Below are 19,766 nucleotides of genomic sequence, written 5' to 3'. Positions count from 1 at the left end.
GATCAGTCTTGCTATAAATGAAGAATGTTAGATGAAAACCAGTTTCTCTTTTGGCTAAATTGGGAAGCTATTAAGGAAATTTGTCTCATCAGTCGTTCGACTTTCCTGCTCCTCTTGCTTCAAAGTAATATTTGGGGCTATTTAAAGCAACAGTGAGTTTGAGGAGATGTCAAACCCTCACACATCAAAGCATACACAAGCGTTACTGCTCTGTCAACATTTCCTCCAAAGGATGGACATCAAGGCTGAGGAAAGGTTTGTTAATGCCACTTCAGAGAGATTCATCCCCACTTCCAAAACACGGCCATTTAATCTCCCCTTTCTACACTAGGAAGAGAGAAAAAAATCTAAAAACATCTAATAACATGGCTAAATAAATAAATAATTTGAAATAAAAAATAACATTAAATTCATTTGACAACCCTTCTTTTCTTAACTTTCAAAAAGGTTTCTTCTCAGAACCTTAGGAAAATGTTCAAATTCAGCCTTCAGGTTCTACTGAAGCAAAGCAGCACATTCTGCAGTTTGACAAAGAAGTTTGAGGGAAGTGAATGTGGCCAGGCTTTAGTAAAACACAGAATCTGATACATCCTGAAAAATGTAACAGCAATGAAGGAAAGACAGGGACAGAGGTTCAGGGCTGCAGGATCCAGCTGGGTTACAGCTGTGACCCTGGCAGGAAGTTGCTGCTCCAGTGACAAACACTATGGAATCAGAACTGAAACTCAAGGAAATTTGGCTTTGCAAGAAAGTACCAACTGGAACTGGGTCTGGTGAGCCTCAAACACATTTTCTTCCTCCTGATACCTTAAATTGGTTTGTGCATTGGTTTGGAGGTAGCTGGAGCCTTGAGGGAATCCCTTCCTCATGCACATACATTCCCTACAGAAAGCCTGGGAATTCAGGCACTGTCAGGCCTGGACCACGCATTTTAATGATCTCCTTGCTTTGGGGCAGAACTCCCAGCTGAGGGTCAGCACGGTCCCAGTGATATTTACATCACAAAGAAGTCCCTTCAACATCATCAGCACTGAGATAGTGGCCCTTATGGCCACTAGCAAGAGGCTGTCCCTGTGTTATCCCTCTTTTTGGAATGGCTGTGCTGTGAGCACAAGGTCTCTCTCACTTGGTCATTTTCTACCTCCACTGAACCCCAAGATCCTGTAAAGAACATTTACAGACAGGAAAAGGAAGAGCCTACCAGACTGATGACACTGCAATATTCCTTCAGGCAGGGAAACTTTGGGAACCTTTTGATACCACAATCAGCTGATTTTACTATAGCACCAGGTTTTTAATTGCATAACTTTCAGTATGCAGGGTAACACTGTCAAATTTACCTAAAAACACTGACAGTTTTCCTGATTAACAACAAAGACGTGTCATTTGGCACACAGGATAGCACAAAAGCCCACTGGGAGAGAAGGGGAACATGTAAGGCATATTGGTTTATGCCTCCATGAAGGCATGCAGTTGTGTTTACATTTTAAGCTTATTTAAATGTATGGCCTCTGTAAGCAAAACCAGCCCTCATTTAAACACTTTGACAAGGATATTTTTATCTAGTTAAGAAAGCCTCCAAAACTTGTCTTCCGTATTTTAAGCATCAGACTAGACACCTATGTTGCTTCCTCCTTATTGTGCAGTTCTAACATCCTTAATCTCTTCTGTATGTTATAAACAGTGGTTTGAAGAAACAAATTTATAAATGACAAATCCACACAGATTTTTCTCTTTACAATCTCTTAATCTTCACAAAGCTTCCAGTAAGTAGAGAATACTTTTCTCTATTGTGTAAAAGAGCCTCACACCACAAAGAACTTAAAACCTAAGTAAAACCTCCTTCCTTTGCATGCTGCTTACCATTTGCATTGAAAATATTACAAATACCAACATTTAGCATCCTGGAATGAGATTCTCTATCCATATCGCTGGGGTAGAGTAGCAATGGAGGATGCTGGTGGAGGCGGGACCTTCACTTCAAGATTTTCTGCCACCTTAACATTTAAGCAGCAGCTTTAGTAGACTCTACAGGTTTACTGCTTAGAGCTTTGACCACCATTTTCCTTATGACTCTGGGAAAAAAAAGAAAAGAAAAAGGCATAGTAGCACAGGCAAGGAATGGAGGAAGAAAAACATTTATTTCTTTCTCACTACAGGAATGTTCTGAAGGTGACTGATTACCCAGAGAGTGGGGCAGATCCTGACACTTTTATGAGGATGTAGACCCACACTCCAATAAGAATGTTCCCAGTGACACTGGAGGAGGCAAAAGTAGAATTGGAGCAGAGGAAACATCCTCAGTGTTTGCATACATTCCTAATTTCTCTTTCTGTGAAATTGCAGCCTCTGCTAAATGACATTAATACAAGCCAGAGAGATGGAAACAAGCTTAGAAAACACAAGCCATTCTATATCTCTGTGTATATTTCAGGTCTTTTTTTTCCTGTCTCTTTTATGTAAATCTACACTTGAGCATTTGTTTCACTTCTGTTCATGTTCTTAAGATTTGCAGTTCTGCATATAAAAGGAAAAAACTCTAAGTATTTGTTGAAAAGCAATAATATAAAAGCAAATAAATGGTATCTTCATTGCAATATGTGCACAGGCCCAGCTGGAAGATATCAAACCCACCAGCAACTTCCATGGTACTAAGAGTTGTGCCTGGAAAAGCCCAGAGCATTTTTCTCCCTTTAAAGCATTTTTATTTCAACATCTCCCACCAGGGCAAAAAGGACTGATGCACTCTTCGTGAAACTCCATCATCTCAAAGCTCCATTTGTCCAAGTTTTAAGATAACAATTTGACCCCTGTTATTTTTTTCTTCTTTCCCTACAAACCAGACTTTTAACAAAAAAACAGCACCTCTTGGCATCATTTCTTCATCTTCACTAACATCATCTCAAAAGTTTGCTATTCCAGGGGAAAACTAGGATGACTTGGAAAGAAGATGTTACACCAGGCTGTATTAGCAATTTTTCCAGTCCAGTAGTTGGCCTGGTTTCCATTTCTACAACACAGGAAGGTCTGAGACAACATACCTTGGAAGCCACAGGTAAAAAGCTATGAGAGATTTGCAAGTGCTTGATGCTACTAAGACCCTCAGCCCTTGCAACTCTAAAATCTATTTACAGAATAAAAAAACTGAAGAAAACAAACAGTCACAAACAGATGGGACAAGCAGAATAAAAGGAAAGTGTAAATTGACTTGGCCAGAGCAATGTTGGAAGATGTCTACAAATACTTAATAGAGTTAAATGTTTAAAAAAGGAAATCATTGCCCTGTAAGTTCAGACTCTGAGGTGGTCAATAGCACCGTATGCCACACCATATGTCAGTCAGCAAACAACCTTCACAAATCATCTATCAAAAACCATTCTCTGAATCGTCTGGATTTCCCCACACAAGCAGAACAAGCAGTGACACAAGAAAATCCACACACTGCCCATGCATGAATCTTTTCAAACACCAGGCAAATACAGGGCAGGAGTTCAGTGCTCAGAAGGTGTCAATCTACTATACAAAAAACCAGTGCCACTGATACAAGCAGAGTTAAGACCACACTCACTGAACCCACACACTACCCCCATTTTAAATTCCCTATCTCAACCCAAGAGCTTTGGAATTACTGATTTGTTGGACTTGCTGAGCTCAAGAGCTACTGAATCAACTGGAGAAAATCCATGCACTGCTTCCCTGAATTTTCCAAGGCCTGTTGTATGGATTTGAACACCACACAGATTAGTCTGATTTAGAATATGCGGCATCTGGGGAGAGAACAAGTTGCCAATGAATTTATTTAGGAAAATTAAATATAACAGGGAGACCTTTCAGACCTCTTCCATACACTGTCTAGCCCTTCATACAGTACTTTGTCTAGCAATGTGCTAATAAAATTGCAGGCAAGAATTAGAAGGCTTAGAAGTGAATACTTTAACTCATCTATACATGCCCATGAATTAACACGACAAATACCTCCATCTTCATTTCTCAAAGTCCTTATTGGGTAGGTAAACTATCAGTAATGCTAATGAGGAATGAGATTTTTCTTCATTTTAAGATACAAGTGTGACCACACTCCCAGAAGCTGGCTCTGGTGCAGCATGATGAATGCCTTGCAGGGAAGGAAGAAAAGACCTTTCTCAGGAGATGCAGGAGCACTACATCTGTATGCACACAATTAGGGCCAGAAATTAGTTCAAGGAGGCATGAAAACCCCACAACAAACAACTCCCGGGTCTTACTGTCATCTCACTGAAACTGCTATTTGTATAAATAGCTTTAAAAACTTATGAAAGGTAGGTAAGTTCAATAATTGCAGTCATTTTTAACCAGAAGCATTTCTGCAGTGTGTGCTTCAGAAAGGCAGCAGATCTCTGCCTGTCCCAAAGTATATGCAATGGGATTTCACTTATCAGTTATCAGATACAGCTGGTCCAGAACCACGTTTGTTTAGCAATCAAAACCTTTCCTTATTGTCACAGTACCTGGGAAACTAAAATATACAAATTATTTTCCAACTTGTTTGTTGACATTTAATTTATCCCTCTGAACACCTCTGAGAAGCCTCCAGAAATGAAGTAATAAAGTCAGAGAAGGAAGACCTAGAGAAGATTTTACACCTCATGCATTGTATGGGTTATGGGGTTCCAGTTCCCTAACAAAGATATTTTGTGCCCTCTCTTAAATCAGAATTTGCTGCTCTAATGTCACCCTGAAAACTCAGCTTCTGAGCTTGCTGACATAGTTTTCTAAGACTTTCCCAGGACAGTAACTGTAAACAGAGAGATAGGTATACATTCCTTCTGTTCCACGTCTTGTGATGGGCATCTCTCATGGCCAGTGCTGTGAGAAAGTGTTATCCTGACCATCCAATCCCTGGCCATGGTCAGAAACCTGTAAATCCTGGGAGGAAAAATAAACTCTGCTCTTCCTTTCACCACACCTCGAGCTGTGTCCGTGTGATCTATTTCATATCCAGCGGCAACACTAATGTATCAAAACTATGGGAGAACAGAATGCATATACCCAACAGAATAAAACATGTTATTTGCAAAATTTTGTTAACAAAAATCTCAACAGTATTTAGAATATAAGATTAGACTTGATAGTTCAGAACTCTTGAAACTTCTCACAGCTTTTCCATTTGGACATTTTATTTTCACCTTGCATTCAAAACAAAGTGCAGTATATGGATACTCCATACTCGATATGGATGGACCCTTGAGTCAGCCGAAGTCACTGCATTTCTAATGAATTTAGAAAAGATATTTAAACACTTCACAGATCTCTCCTGGGAACCTATGGGCCAAATAACTGGCTCAGCAGAGGATGCTGAAAAGACCTTTACCCCAGGAGTGCTGGGAGCATCATCTTGCCAGGTTTCTCCAAGATGACAAGGTCACCAGATTAAGTGCAGCAGGCTTTTCTGGCATTTGGCTCCAGGATTCTGCTGACTTTGCTCTTAATGCTGAGGAATCCTTCAGACTTGTTTAATAGGTTGTCAGCTTTCTGCTTCTCCAGCCAGTCCCACGTGCATTCCTCATGCAAATTGGTGCAACCTCCAACAGAAATTACAACGTCAAAGCATTCACAGAGCTCAGTACAAAGCCACCAGTCAGGGGTTCCTCATGATTTTGAAACATCCCAGTTTCTGAAAAGCTAGTTTGAGTTTACACAGTATTGAGCAAAACATTAAACATTCTGCCCTTGGGTCTGTTATGTCAGAAGCAAACACAGATGTGAATACTGTGATACATCTCTGCATTTCTCCTCACAGCTCATGTTTTGGATTCCTTATCTGCAGCAGTAAGCAGTTCTCAATGAATTCCTCCTGCTGTTTGTGAGAAAAATGAACGTATAACAAGCCTGGATCCCACTGGTCATACGGGATTATATCAAGAGTTTACATTACAATTACTTCTGAACTGTTTCTCCAGGTGAGTTGAACAGTCTCAGTTTATTTTGTCATTCTTGTTTTATTCTCCAAATGTTGGCAATGTACTGTCTAAATCTGTCCTGAAACTCCAATCAGCAATTAACCTTAGAAAATCTTTGAAAATCAACATCTACATTAATTCCTCTTCTCCTTATTTTAAACACAAATAATTAGGAAGAGTAGGGGAGGTAGACTGAGAGACACTTTCTAGGTATTTATGATGTTTCCTACAGACTCTAAAGCCTTACATACTTTTATTTTCCACCTTGTCACACCAAAGTTGTGATCCAGGCTTTCTGAAGATCAGTTTTCCATACCTGCTCCCACACAGCAGCACACACAAACCTTCTGCACCTTCTGCCTACAGGAATATTCAACAGGGAAATTCCAACATGTGTATGCATAAGTTAACACCCAGTTGGAAATCCAAAATAATTTAGAACTGCAGTTCTTTGTGTATTTAAATTTTTCAGAAATTCTAACACATAAATGAGAAAAGCAACACCGCCTCCAGAAGCAGCCAAAGCTCCCAGTACCAGGAGTCTCTGAGCAACTGTCCCAACTGGCCCTGACAATGTGGCCCAGAGCAAACCCTTCAACAGCTCCATGCTAAGGAGCTCCTTGTGCAAAATGGTAGGGAGTATTTTTAAGTCTCTCACAGGACTGTTATGAAGATTAATTAAGGACTGAGCAGTGCTTTGAAGATCAAAACTGCTATGCTGTTATTTATTATTAAAGAACAACAAAGCACATTCTTGTTGTCTATAATTCAACTTCAGAGAAAACAGTGGACAAGCACATGTTCAAATGCATAAATTAATTCTCCCTGCCCCAACAAGCTGTGATTTGCATAACTACATTTTTAGCCACCAAAACCCCATCAGAAAGTCTATACTCATCCCTTTGAAATATTTTAAAGGCCTGAAGGAATATAACCAATACTGTTTCTCTTCTGATTCTTTTCCAGGATAAGCTTTTCCTATCAGATATTTCTGCCTCAGTTCAGCAATGCCTTTTATTAGACATATACTAAAGTGCTTTTCTAAATCAGTTCAAGTCCTATTCTGGACATTTGCATTCAAAACGAGGAGCTAGAAAGACAGTATGGCATGGTGGGTAATATATATATATATATATATTTTTTTTTTTTTTGTTAAGGGGAGGAAATCACAAGTATTTTGGAGCTCTGCTTTCTTCACAGGTTTTCCCATCAGAAAATGAGTAATCTCCTTTATATATTAGAATTTCCTGATCAAAGTATTTTACAAAAATATCCACAGCTGAAAAATACATAGAAATACTCCATTGCATGGTGTATGACTAACTTGCACTTCCTTCAAACGCATGCACAGATAAATTTGAAAACATTTATTATAAATGCTCCCATATTTCAACTATAGTTGTATTCTTAAAACATGAGATCACAAGTATTTTGGCATCATGTCCACACAAAAAAAACCACAAGAGGTTAGTATTAAGAAAAATTTAAAAAACAGAATTAAAAGTTGTAAATAACTACTCTCAAGCCTTGCCACCACAGCCCTGTCTTCCTGATCTTATTCACACAGCTCCAGCAGATCGAGTTCTCCACCGTCCCAGCACTGCAGCCGTGCAAATATTCAAAGCAAACAAGGATAGGAGCTGTTGGACCTCGAGGGTGGTGAGCAGAAAACTGGTGTAACTGGGCAGCTCCTACCACCCTTCCACTGCACAGGCACTGCTGAGAAAGGGTCCAGCGTCTGCAGGAGGCTGAGCACCTCCCCAGTGTGTCAGCCCCCATCACATATCACAGGAAATACTTACATTTTATTGGATTACTTTTTGGCTGGTTTCCCATTACCTTAGTCTGCACTCCAAGTCTGCTGCACATTCTTATTAACAACACGGATACCAGATTGTGAACTTCTGTACTTTTTCAATTGCTTTCAGGAGCAAGTTGAGTTATATTTAGCAGCCATATGGCATCCCTCCTCCACATGTTTGCTAGAGATAAGAACTGACAAATTAAGTTTTCTACAACACCGATCCTATATGTTTTCATTTCCAGTTTTAATCGTAGATGTTAACTGTGGTTTAATTGTTAACCCTGGCATTAGCCAAACAGGAAATGCAAAGGGTATCTCTAGTAAAGGATGCAATCACAGAACTAAGTTTTCTTGCAATCTGGATGAAACTGTTAAGAAAGCTCTTAAGCTGTACTCCAGACAGCTACATTCTTCTTAAATTAACACAATATGGCTCCATAACTAAATAGCCATGGTGTATTGGCTTCCTTGTGCAATTGGCAATTGTTCTGTGTATGGATGACTGAACTGTAGGTTACTTGAGCAGCTCAAGCTGCTGCATATCTTAACAGGGGAGAAAGTCAAGAGCACAATGACAACCAATCCACATCCCATAAAGAACTTCAAAGACAAGGGCAACTACCACACAGTTTTCCCATGCTGTTGGGAAGCATGTTTACAAAGCTGAATTTCCCTATAGCCCAGACAAGTTTCACAGAAACTGCAGCCAGAGGCTAGAAAGAAATCAACAGTTTTAAGAACCAAGACAAGACATCTGAGAGCTGCTGTCATCATTCAGGACAGCTGAAAAGGCAGGCTGAGCACATGACAAGGATCTACAACAGCTTCACCCTGAGTGCCACTCCATGTGTGCATCCCTCAGGGAAAAGGAAAAAGAGGGAAGGACTGGAGGCCCCTGCTAATTTGAAAGAAATTAATTTTTTTTTCCTCTCTAGCAGCAAGACAAATCACTATCTGACAGCTAAATCATACCCGATGGCTAACTATTCTTTCTGGTATCTGGAGCTTTCCCAATTCCTTCTGTGCTTTTCTGGGAACCAGGTATGCAGAGAACACCCAGAGAAAAGCTCTCACTCAGGTGGCTGCAGTCATCAACCTCACCTGGCTGCAAACTGGTGTGAAGCATCCTTTCCAAGGGCGACTGCACAAAGTCAAGCAGATTCCAGGCCTCATTCTATGCCTCCACTTGCACTTATTTCAATACTTAAGGGGCAAACACAGCTTTTTCTTTTCTGTCCAGAGAACTGCAGAGCAGCACAGGGTGTTTCTCCAGCAGGAGAAAGAGGGACAGACATGCACATTACATGCATGCCTGAGCACATTTATGAGCTGCACATCCAGGATGAACAACTTGTTTCCTCCAGCTGGTGTGTTATGTTCACTACTCAAGGAAAAATAATAAACCCTCAACACTGTGCTTTCTCTCCCTGTGCACAAAGCAGTTTGGAGAATCTGTTCATCCAGTGCAGCCCATCCTCTGCTTAAGCCTTATAAAATTCATGAAGGTGAATGATAAGGCACAAATCACTGCCTGCAGCAGAACCTTCATGCTGGACAACTCCACTGGAAACCCAATGTGCCACACATTTTGCAAAGAAGTAAGAATTTCTTCAGAACACTGATAATTCCCTACCGTCTCCCTTGAGGAGACAGCTAACAGTGAATGAAAAATAATTGTGTAGTCAGAACACCACCAGGAAGCAGGGGAAACAAATTTCTTCACACGCCAGAATCCCGAGCACAGAGCACTTGAGAGGGAACAAAATGTTTAAGGATGCAATCAATCATTAAGATTTCTCCCAAAAAAAGAGAGCACACACACTCATTTGTTAAAAGCTTGCCTTGGTGAAAAGAAAGGTAAGAATAACCATCCCTGCATGCTTGATTATCAAATCAGAGCTCAGTGGGAAGAACAAGTAAGGGAGTCTTCCAATTAACCATTTTTTTTTATTTTTTTTTTTTTTAAATGCAGTCATTGAACACTGCTGGACAAAGATGTCGGGAAAAGCAAATCCCTGGTCTTCCTGAACAATTCCTTCTTCAGATGCACAGCCACAAGGGTTCAAAGGTCCCTGCGGCCTTTGTTCTCAGTTCCAGAGTAGTTACAAACAAACTTTTGTTCCTGTTTCTTCAATGAAATAAGCTGCAGCAGTTACCAATGACTGAACTTTACATCTGAAGCTTGCTTTGTGCATCATGCAACAGGAGGACTACAGAATCTCATTTACACTTCCAAAAATAAGTTATCAGAACTTTTGCTGAAATAAAAATCAACTACTCCTTACTGATTCAACCCCCAGTGAACATATTTAACCTCTGCATATTCTAGAAGCAAGGAAGGAGCAACACATTCTGGTTTATGGATTATTTCGGTTTCAAAAAATTCAAAATAATTCAAAAATAATTCTTTTTGGTTTATCTTATAGCTATTGCTCATTCATTTGGGAGTTTTACAAAAAACCTAAATTTCATATTTTAGTACAAAAGTGGTATCATAAGCAATACATATAAGTACACATACATAAACATTGATAACAAATCATGACACCCAAACAGCAATTTTCATTTCTATCACAGACAGAGTGTAAGGGATAAGACAATAATCATAAGTGCAAGTTATGGAGAGCAGCTACTGAAATGTATTCATAGTCCATGAAAAGTTGATATGGAAATTGTTGATAAAATTTGTAAAGATTCCATTGTATCAGCTGCTATGTAAATTTGGGGGTAAGAACAAGCAAGACTATCGAGCAAGATAAGTCAAAATGAATTTTAAAAACTACTGAAATCACCCTGTTAAAAGACTGATTGCTTCCAGCAGGCAGGAGCTGACTCTCTAGAGATGCTTCTTGTAAAATACAAACACAAAAGGCCTGGCACAAGACTGATATTATGAAATCTAATGAAGACATTCATGAATCATAACAAGGAGAAAAGGGGTGAATATCAGCAAACGCTCAAAGACTCTTGCAACAATTAAAATTGGGAATAAACAGGGCTGTCCAGCTAGATTCTTCATAATAGCCATGCTTATGCCTTAGTGAAGTCTACAAGAATATGGCCAAATTACAATATTCAGATTTTGAAAACGTCTTGGTTTATGCTGGCACCAAAAAAACAAACTGTTTTCAAAACACCAAGCACTGTATCTTCTTTTTTTTCCCTAGAGAACTCACAGGCACCTTGAGCATTCTGTATGGAGCCCAAAAAGTTCATCTCCCAAGTGCCAGGAAACATTGTTACTGAAATTAAAGGGGGGGGAGGGGTGGAAAGCAACTTAACTTTATATTTTAACTTCAATATTTTACTAGAAATGGTTTCAGTCAGTAATGAACATCTCTCGGATAACAAATACACGAAGAATTAAATGTGTCTTTCTGTAAGAAGTAAGAATTTTCAAACCACACATAACAACCTAACACCTGTTATATCAGGGAAAACTGATTTTCTCAATCTGCCAGTAAGTGATGACAAAGCTTTCAGCAAACCACCTTTCATCCACATATCTTAAAAGCAATTCACCCACTGGAAGAGCTGCCACCAGAAGACCTAAGGCCACAACTGCAGCTGACCAAGTGTCCCTCCATCCAACAAAAAACCTCAAGGATATTTAAGCAGTTCATTTTACCCTGAAATCCATAGGAAGCCAGACTCCAAAGTGCTTGCAGTCCTGTGCTGTGGATAGACAGGGAACCCCGATCGGAAGATCTCGCGTTGTACGCGAAGATAGGGTCCCTCCTTCTACAATGTTCTATAACCCATAATACTACGGTGATTACATCATCTTATCTCGGTGATATAAAACCTAGCTCACCGGAAATAAAGGCTTTTCACCGTCCACCACATTGGTGTTCGCGCGTGATTTGCCCGACAGGCCTGTAAGTTTAGCCGTCGTGTCACCCACGAACCGGGTCGCTGCGCCTCGCCCCGAGGCGACAAGTGGTGCCGAAACCCGGGACCGCTCCCCGATACACGCGGGTTCGAGCGGCCGGAGTTCGGGAGTCTCGCCGGACGCTGAGTGACGGCTGGAGCGGCAGGACCGACTCCAGCGGGGAGGACGCTCCCGTACCGCCGAGATGCAGTCGATCGGCAAGGTAGTTATGCAGCTGCACAAGCAGTGGGATATAGACTGCAAATCAGGGGACTTTGAACGCGCGATTACTAGATTGCTAGAATTATGTATCATTGATGATCCGGTAGATATATTACACCCAGATTGCTGGGTCAGGTGTACCGAGGCGCTCACGGATGATGTGTTGCGCTTTAAGTCCAGCAAGTGCCTTAAAAGCTGGGCGAGAGTTATGGAAGCGCTGAGAAAAGCGCTTCACGAGCAGAAAGTTTGGAAGGCAGCTCAAAGCTGTTTAAGGGTTACACCGCGGGTGGGGGTAGGAGCTGCCACTCAGACCACGTGTACTGATTGCCCCACCGATTCTAACGAGCCATCTAATGATGACGGGCGACCCGAGTCGCCATCCCGCCTGCCCGGCTCTGACGCGGGTTTGGCCGCGGAACACGCTTTGCCGCCAGGGCGTACCGATGCCGCGGACCCGCGGGGCGCGCCCGACACCGCGGGCCCTGGAGATGTCGGGGAAAGGCCCCCGCCATACGCGCCGCGAAATGGCGCCGGGGACACGAGCAAGGGGCGAAACGAAGGGTGTCTAGCGTGCGCGGACATTCGCGATCGGGAGTCTAAGGGGAGGCGGGCGGACAGCGCCGAGAGTGAAGGGGAGCAGAGCTCACGGTCCAATCGGAGAGCGTGCTGTAGGTTGTCTCCTTGTAAGGAGAAGAACCTGCTGGAAAGAAGGCGGGGAAAGGGAGGAGGAAAACCAGTCCCTGGGAAAGGGAGAGGGCGGAGTCCCACCAAAAAGCACCGCAGCCCGGAAGCCCACTACCATTCGGCTTCCTCCTCTGACTCGGAGAGGGACTGGGGCCACAGGCGGCACGCGCGGGTGGCAGAGCGGCGTGCATTTAGACATGCATCCAGCTCGAGCTCTGACTCGGACTCAAACTGTGAGAGCATGCAAATAAATTTCGTTAAGCCCGAAAGACCGGTGGCTTCATTCCCACAAAAATCCATGCCACTCACGGACTGGAAGGAGATCCAAATGGCATGTGCTGAATGGGCTTCTCCCACAGTGTTAGCTTTTCCTGTCCGAGAAGTGAATGGTCAAAGGACCTATTCCCCTGTTAACCCCAAGGATGTACAAGCAATTGTCAAAGCAATTTCTGAGAGAGGGATAAATTCTGCCATGGTTTCTACCTTGATTGATGGGCTCTTTGGTAACGACGACATGTTGCCCTTTGATATCAAACAGACTTGCAGGATGATTTTTGATGGTGCTGGAATGATTGTATTTAGGCAAGAATGGGAGGACAATTGCGCAAGAGAGCTAGCAAGAATAGCAGGGGACAACCATCCACTACAGGGGTCCAGCTTACAACGGCTGACAGGCAGGGATCCAACAATGGTCACTCCACAAGCCCAAGCACAGAACTTGAGAGCCCCAGAGGTCGCAGCCACAACTCGTGCGGCCCGAGAAGCCATTCGCACAGCCTGCAGGGTAGTTGCCAAACCAGCCCCATGGTCAACAATGAGGCAGAAACAGAGTGAAAGTTTTACTCAGTTTGTAGACAGGCTTCAAGCTGCTGTAGATGCTTCCAACCTGCCAGCAGAGGCCAAAGGCCCAGTCGTCGCCGACTGTCTGCGCCAGCAATGTAATCTAACAACTAAAGAAATTTTGCGCTCACTGCCACCTGACTCGAGCATAGCGGCGATGATCAAACATGTGGCTAGGGAGGAACACCTAAGTTCAGTCCACGCTGCAGTCGCAGAGGTCATGGCTGTTCAGAGCCAGCACAACCGCAGTGGAGAAAGATAACATCATTAAGTGGTGTCCATTGAAATCTATAAAGCCTGTGCTGTATAACTTAGCTAATGAAACCTCAGAGTTTCTTTTGGCAGGTCTACCGCTATGATCCTCCACCTCGACCATGCTTCCCGTCCTCAACATGGACATCGGCAGTTTCACAACGTCTGTGCCTTTGTGCTTTCCTGTTTCTAAGCCTGCCTCGCAGTGGACAGGGAGAACCGGATGTGCATCCTTCAACTCCCTTGCAGAGGTTGTGCTGCAGAACAGACGAGGACTGGACATTTTACTCATGCATCAAGGAGGTTTGTGTGCTGCCTTGGATGAGAAGTGTTGTTTCTATGCCAATTACTCAGGGCCAATCAAGCAGTCCATGGCAGAGCTACAACAGAGACTCGAACAACGTAGCCGGCAACGTTCCCAACAAAACTGGTTTAATTCAATGTTCAACCAATCCCCTTGGATTATCACCCTTATTTCTACGTTAGCAGGACCAGTTGTCGTTGTTGTGTTCGTACTTATTTTCGGTCCTTGTCTTCTTAATAAGTTAGCCCAGTTCATAAAAACCCGTTTAGATAAGATAGACATTTTATATTTAGAGCAAAGACAGTTAACCTAAGTTTGCATGACAGTTCATACTAACACACCACGGTTTTGTTTCACGTTTGTTACTAACAAGTTCACGGTTTATTGTTAATTACATAAGTCATTTGTTATAAAGTTCTGTTCATGGAGAGGGGGGGAGATGCTGTGGATAGACAGGGAACCCCGATCGGAAGATCTCGCGTTGTACGCGAAGATAGGGTCCCTCCTTCTACAATGTTCTATAACCCATAATACTACGGTGATTACATCATCTTATCTCGGTGATATAAAACCTAGCTCACCGGAAATAAAGGCTTTTCACCGTCCACCACATTGGTGTTCGCGCGTGATTTGCCCGACAGGCCTGTAAGTTTAGCCGTCGTGTCACCCACGAACCGGGTCGCTGCGCCTCGCCCCGAGGCGACAGTCCTGGCTTAATAAATTAATGGTGGTAACTGGAGAAACTCTAGTTCCTCTCTGATTAGTAATGAGTTATAATGGATACACTAATAAACAATGCTTTCTACCCACAAACATCAGTACTGAGATGAGGGCAGGCAAAAGCCCAGGGCACTCCAGAGACAGGATGGAGGGGCAGCAATTGCATCTTCTTCATCAGCAAAAGTAACTGAGTTCACCAAGAGGGTGAATGATTCATTGATCAGTAACCGATGCACAGCTATTGCTTCAACCACTGACTTCATAGCACATCAGGACACACTCAAAATGTTGCAACATAGCTACAGAAACAAGACTGGAAGACAATAAAGGTGCCTACAACAACTATTTTAAAAAGTGGAGATGTATTTAATTTTCTAAACTATGGGTTAAAAGCTGCTGACACATATTCTCATAGAATTAAAAGATGACACTTTAAACTCTGGAACTACATGTGTGTGACTTAGGCACAGAGCAAGAACATCCAGTGAATGGTAACTTCAGTTTCAAGCATTACCTGACAATACTAGATACATTTAAATCATAAGCATGATGAGAGTTAACACTGGGTTTAATCATAAAGCAAAACAGCATGATGAAGCACATACGTGGCACATTTATCAACCTGATTACAGTAAACCTGGTAGCATTGGTTTATCAGCTTAACCAATCAGCAGGTAATTAACTGTGCATTTAACTACTAGGTAGAAAAGTTTCTTCCCAGGGAAAAGCAGATTGGAAAAGTCAACATCAGCTTAAACATGATTAACTTCCTGTCCCACTGCTGGCAAAGCAAATCCAATTTACTAAATAGTTTAAAGGGCAGTTTTTAATTATTTTGCACACTTCCAAAGAATCCAGCACTACACACAAATATGGCTAAGTGGATCTACTGCAGTGAGAGCAGACCCCAGAACCACAAAACACCACTGAAATAAACACCCAGGGACTTCTTAACGTGCCTAACAGCCCCACACTTTGCACTGCAGAAACCCTGTGTATTATTATACAGGATATATATACCCTCTGTATAATTATATTATACAGGAGAGAGGCCACAAACAGCTGCAATTTCCTGTTCTCTGCAACAAAATCCTAACTTGGAGCATCTCCTTCAGACTTCTCCAGAACCTCATATTTCTAAAAAAACTTAGAAAACCAATATGCAACAAGTAAATCTTGTGAGATTTACATCTTTTACCTGGATTCTAGTGGCACACACACCTCCCTAGGAATGTGCACAGACTACTCAATAATCAATGCATCTAAAATCTTTGCACTGCAGGAATTGAGGGCTCACAGACAGTGTGGGAGAAACACAGCAAGGCACACACAGAAACAGAACATGGATTCAAACGAGCAATTCAAGTTTTGCTGCCTTCCTACACTTTTTATCCAACACAATATTTAAAAATTGAGAATTGAAGTTTTCCAACTTTAATTGTTCAGCAGCAAAGCTAATAATAACTTTTCAGCTACAACATGGATTTACAAAAACAAAACCTAAGCAAAACAAACAAAAACCCTCAAAATTAATATTGCAGAGGAATGACTTCAGCAAAAATGCATGAGAATTGCTAAGTGACTCCTGACCCACAGCATCACATCCTCGGGTTACTCGATTCTCCAAATTCTGGTTGGCTGGAAAATCTAATCTGCATAACATTAAGTACAAAAAATGGCTTCTCTTTAGTGAAGCCATTCTCTTTTTCTTTTAGTGTGCAATGTGCACACTCCTCCTCTCCAACAGCACTCAGCCAGCCTGCTCAAAGGATTAGCATAAGAATAGAAATCACTGGGAAAATCCACATGCTCTGACTGCCCAGACTTGTTGACCTGCTTCACCCCAGATACCAAAATTACTTATTTTTCCAATGAAAACAGTTATGGACTTTAAAAGTTGATAAACACTGTAATCTGCTTCTCTTTTATAGCAGTATCAGATATCCCAAGAGCAGCTACCAGAGCCAGAGACGCAGAACAACCCCCACTGTTGGAAGCACAGATTCACAACATGCTCATGTTCGAATTCCTGCACAAGTCTGGTGGGGACAATCCTTCTCAGCTTGGACCCACCTGGCTCATCACCAAATCCATACAAGCAGTAAGCTCATCAGTCTTGCTGGTACACAATGCTGCTGCTGCACAGGGAAGGCTGAAAACAGATCCAGGAGCTGCAGGTGTGGAGCACACCTGGGAGAGGACCTGGTCCTGTGGACACCAAACCCGGCAGAGGCCACTCGTGCTCAGTCCTATGGGACCAATCTGGTTCTGCAGCCAAAATTCACAAATTTACCTATAAATTCTTCTATCTTCTTCCCTTTCTGCCCTTACCCTGGCACCATGAAAGACAATAGCTCTTGCCTTGGTCACAGCCACTGGAATCAGTACTGCAACGATAAGAATATTTTGAGGAAATGCGAATAAAAATAGTCCCCCAGTTCATGAAAAAGCCAACATCTTCCTCTTATTGGTGGAGAGCAGCTCACAAAGGCCAAAGGAACACATGTCAATTCTTCTCTCCTACACAAACTATTCTAGCCATAATAAAGTATAAGAAACATCATTTATTTACAGAAAAATGGGCATCGGGCTTCTGCAAAACACACAGAGTTTTTGTATAAACATATTACAGTATTTGATGTGTTTGTTTTGAAATGGGGGAAGTTGACTGGAATCATCCCCATAATGTGGTCTGACACTTCATGCAAAACAATGCACTCAGACACCAAAATTACATTTCCTTTTCAGAAGTTCACAAAAGAACCAGAAGCCCAGGGGGGAAATGGCCAAAGTAGCACTAGTCCCCTTTTCTGTTGGATTTCTTCCACTCCCTCTGGGATCCTCTCCCCAGCCAATAAGTCACCATTGCAATCATCCTCCTTAAATTCAACATTATGAGCATCATTCCATCACTTTGCATTATAGAAAACGGATTGTTAAGGGCTGTAGTCCTGATCTTTCACAACCCACCAGCAGCAAGTGACACAAAACCACTGCAATATCCAGCCAAAAAGTGGGCACAAAACTCAAAAACTAAAGCACTTTCCTGATATTTCTGCTGACTTGCCTCAGATGTATTTGTCGAGTTTTTGAAGAAACAAAGAGCACTTTAAAAAAACAAACCCCAGATTAAGACCACAAACTGAAAGACTGGCCAATAATTTGCTTCTGGCAATGGACTAATACTTCTTCTGTATATTTACATGGCATTAATACCACAGGAAGTTAGTTCTGTTTCCCCAAGTAACCGATTTTGCATTTTGCCAGACTGACCCCATTTCCCCCCACTTTATTATCTGCATCACCATATGCTTCAAATGACTAAAGTTTTGATTCTTGCAGCTGGCTCCAATGTGTTCAAACTCTACAGACCCATCAGCTTCACATGCACACACTGTGGTAAAGCTCCAGTTGTTTCATGAAAACAAGCCAGTCTAAGCACAAGAACTATTTACTGCTCTTTTATCATGAAGAATATGTAATATTTTACTTACCAGTCAAAATAAGTTACTCACTCAAGGCCAACCTGATTTTAGAATGAGAAGACATCTGTGCAGTGGGAAAGAAACCGCACGGTTCTCAATAAGCACATGTAGGCCATTTGTCTCTATTCTACAGGAGTTCCAACCTCAAATGCTTGAAATAGACTTTAAGAGTTTTGGAAACCAACTCATTCAGTTCATTTAAGAATGTCTGGTTACCTCTGGATAACAGACTTACAGCTGGTTCTTGAAATTAAATGGCATATTTTAAGCTTCTACCTTGTTGCCTTTCCACCTATTCCTCTCAATTGCATTCTTCCCAGTGCCATCACCAACCAACACAAACTGGGCACCCACGGAGGCTGCCCAAGCCTCTGTCCAAAGTGCTGCTTTCTGCACAATCTCATGTGGAAAGGACAAAGAAGGAACAAAAATTGACTCATTCCCATCACCTCTGAACAATCCAGCAGCCCTTGGTCAGGCCTGGAGCAGCCGTTTGCCACAGGAGACAGATTCCCAAGCGAGAACAAGAGGGGACACAGTTTGCAGAAAGAACACAGCACCGTAGGTGGGTACACACACGTGAATTTCAAAGGTTCATTTACCTTTTTCCCAAGCTGCCAGTGCTCACTCAGAGTCCAGAAACGTTATGGATCCTTCCCTACAAACCTCACTCCGCTATCCACCGCTCACCTCCTTCTGCAAGTGGCCGGGAAGCTCACCGAGATAATTTGGATAAACCAGCTCCGTGAGCACACGCAGCACCTGTTGGGCGCTGCCCCGCGTCACACGGTCCCTGGCCAGGGCTGTCTCCAGACACGAACCCTGCGTGCCCGCAGCAGCCCCACAAAGGGCAGCAGGACAATGGAGCCGCCACAAAGCCGCGTCCCCTCGCCGAGCCGCCCCACGGGGCGATGGCACGCATGGGCTGAAATGTCCATTATCCCTCCTTGCCCGTGACTGTTTGCCGGCCACAGGCGAATTCATCCACCTGGGATACCCCCAGCGATACGGGCGGAGCTCCAGGGGCGGGAAGGGGGAGGGAGCGGGGGGAGCCCCGGAACGAACAAAACCCCGCCACGACAAACCCAGTGCTTTTATTCGGGGTTTTTTTTTTTCCCCTTTTTCTCTCCCGCCCATGGCGGCAGCGGCCGCGGCGCGCACCCCATCACCCACCCCAGCGCCGGCCTCACGACCTGCCGGGCGCTGTCGCAACGCTATCGCGACCGTCGGTGCAACGCCGACCTGTCCCCTCAGCCCTCCCCTCTGCTGGCCACGCTCACCTCGCTCCGCCACAGCGGGGCCGCGCCCCGACCTCCGCTCAGCAGCCCCGTCCCCCCGCCCGCAGCGCCATGGCCGCGGCCGCCACAGGTACGGAGGAGCCGCCGGGAAGGGGCCGACAAGGGCCCGGCGAGGGGGATCCGCGTCCGGCACACACCCCCCACTCGAGCTCAGGAACAGGCGGCGGGGCCCATGCGCGCTGCTGCTGCCGCCGGCTCCGCCCCGACGCTGGGAAGGGCGGGCGTGAGGCGGCAGCCGTGGGAGGGAAGGATGGAGAGATGGATAAAAGGAGGGAGGGGAGGAGGAGAAAGAGATCGAGAGAGGGATAGGTGCGTGAGGGGAGGGATGATGGGGGTGGAGAATGGCG

At 43.5% G+C, this 19,766-nt stretch overlaps 1 protein-coding gene across 1 annotated transcript in view; it reads right to left on the bottom strand.

Moving 5' to 3' along the window:
* ARHGAP32 (Rho GTPase activating protein 32) overlaps window positions 1–19,560 on the bottom strand; it is a 243,552-nt gene extending 223,992 nt beyond the window's left edge. The window contains exon 1 of the mRNA XM_058856945.1: window positions 19,402–19,560. The gene's annotated coding sequence lies outside the window, so the exon portion shown is untranslated. The remainder of the gene's footprint in view (window positions 1–19,401) is intronic.
* Window positions 19,561–19,766: the final 206 nt, after the last annotated feature.

This window comes from Poecile atricapillus, chromosome 25, assembly GCF_030490865.1.
Source record: "Poecile atricapillus isolate bPoeAtr1 chromosome 25, bPoeAtr1.hap1, whole genome shotgun sequence".
Classification (NCBI taxonomy): Eukaryota; Metazoa; Chordata; class Aves; order Passeriformes; family Paridae; genus Poecile; species Poecile atricapillus.
Note: the sequence above shows the minus strand (reverse complement) of the source record. Positions and strands in the feature narration are given on the sequence as shown.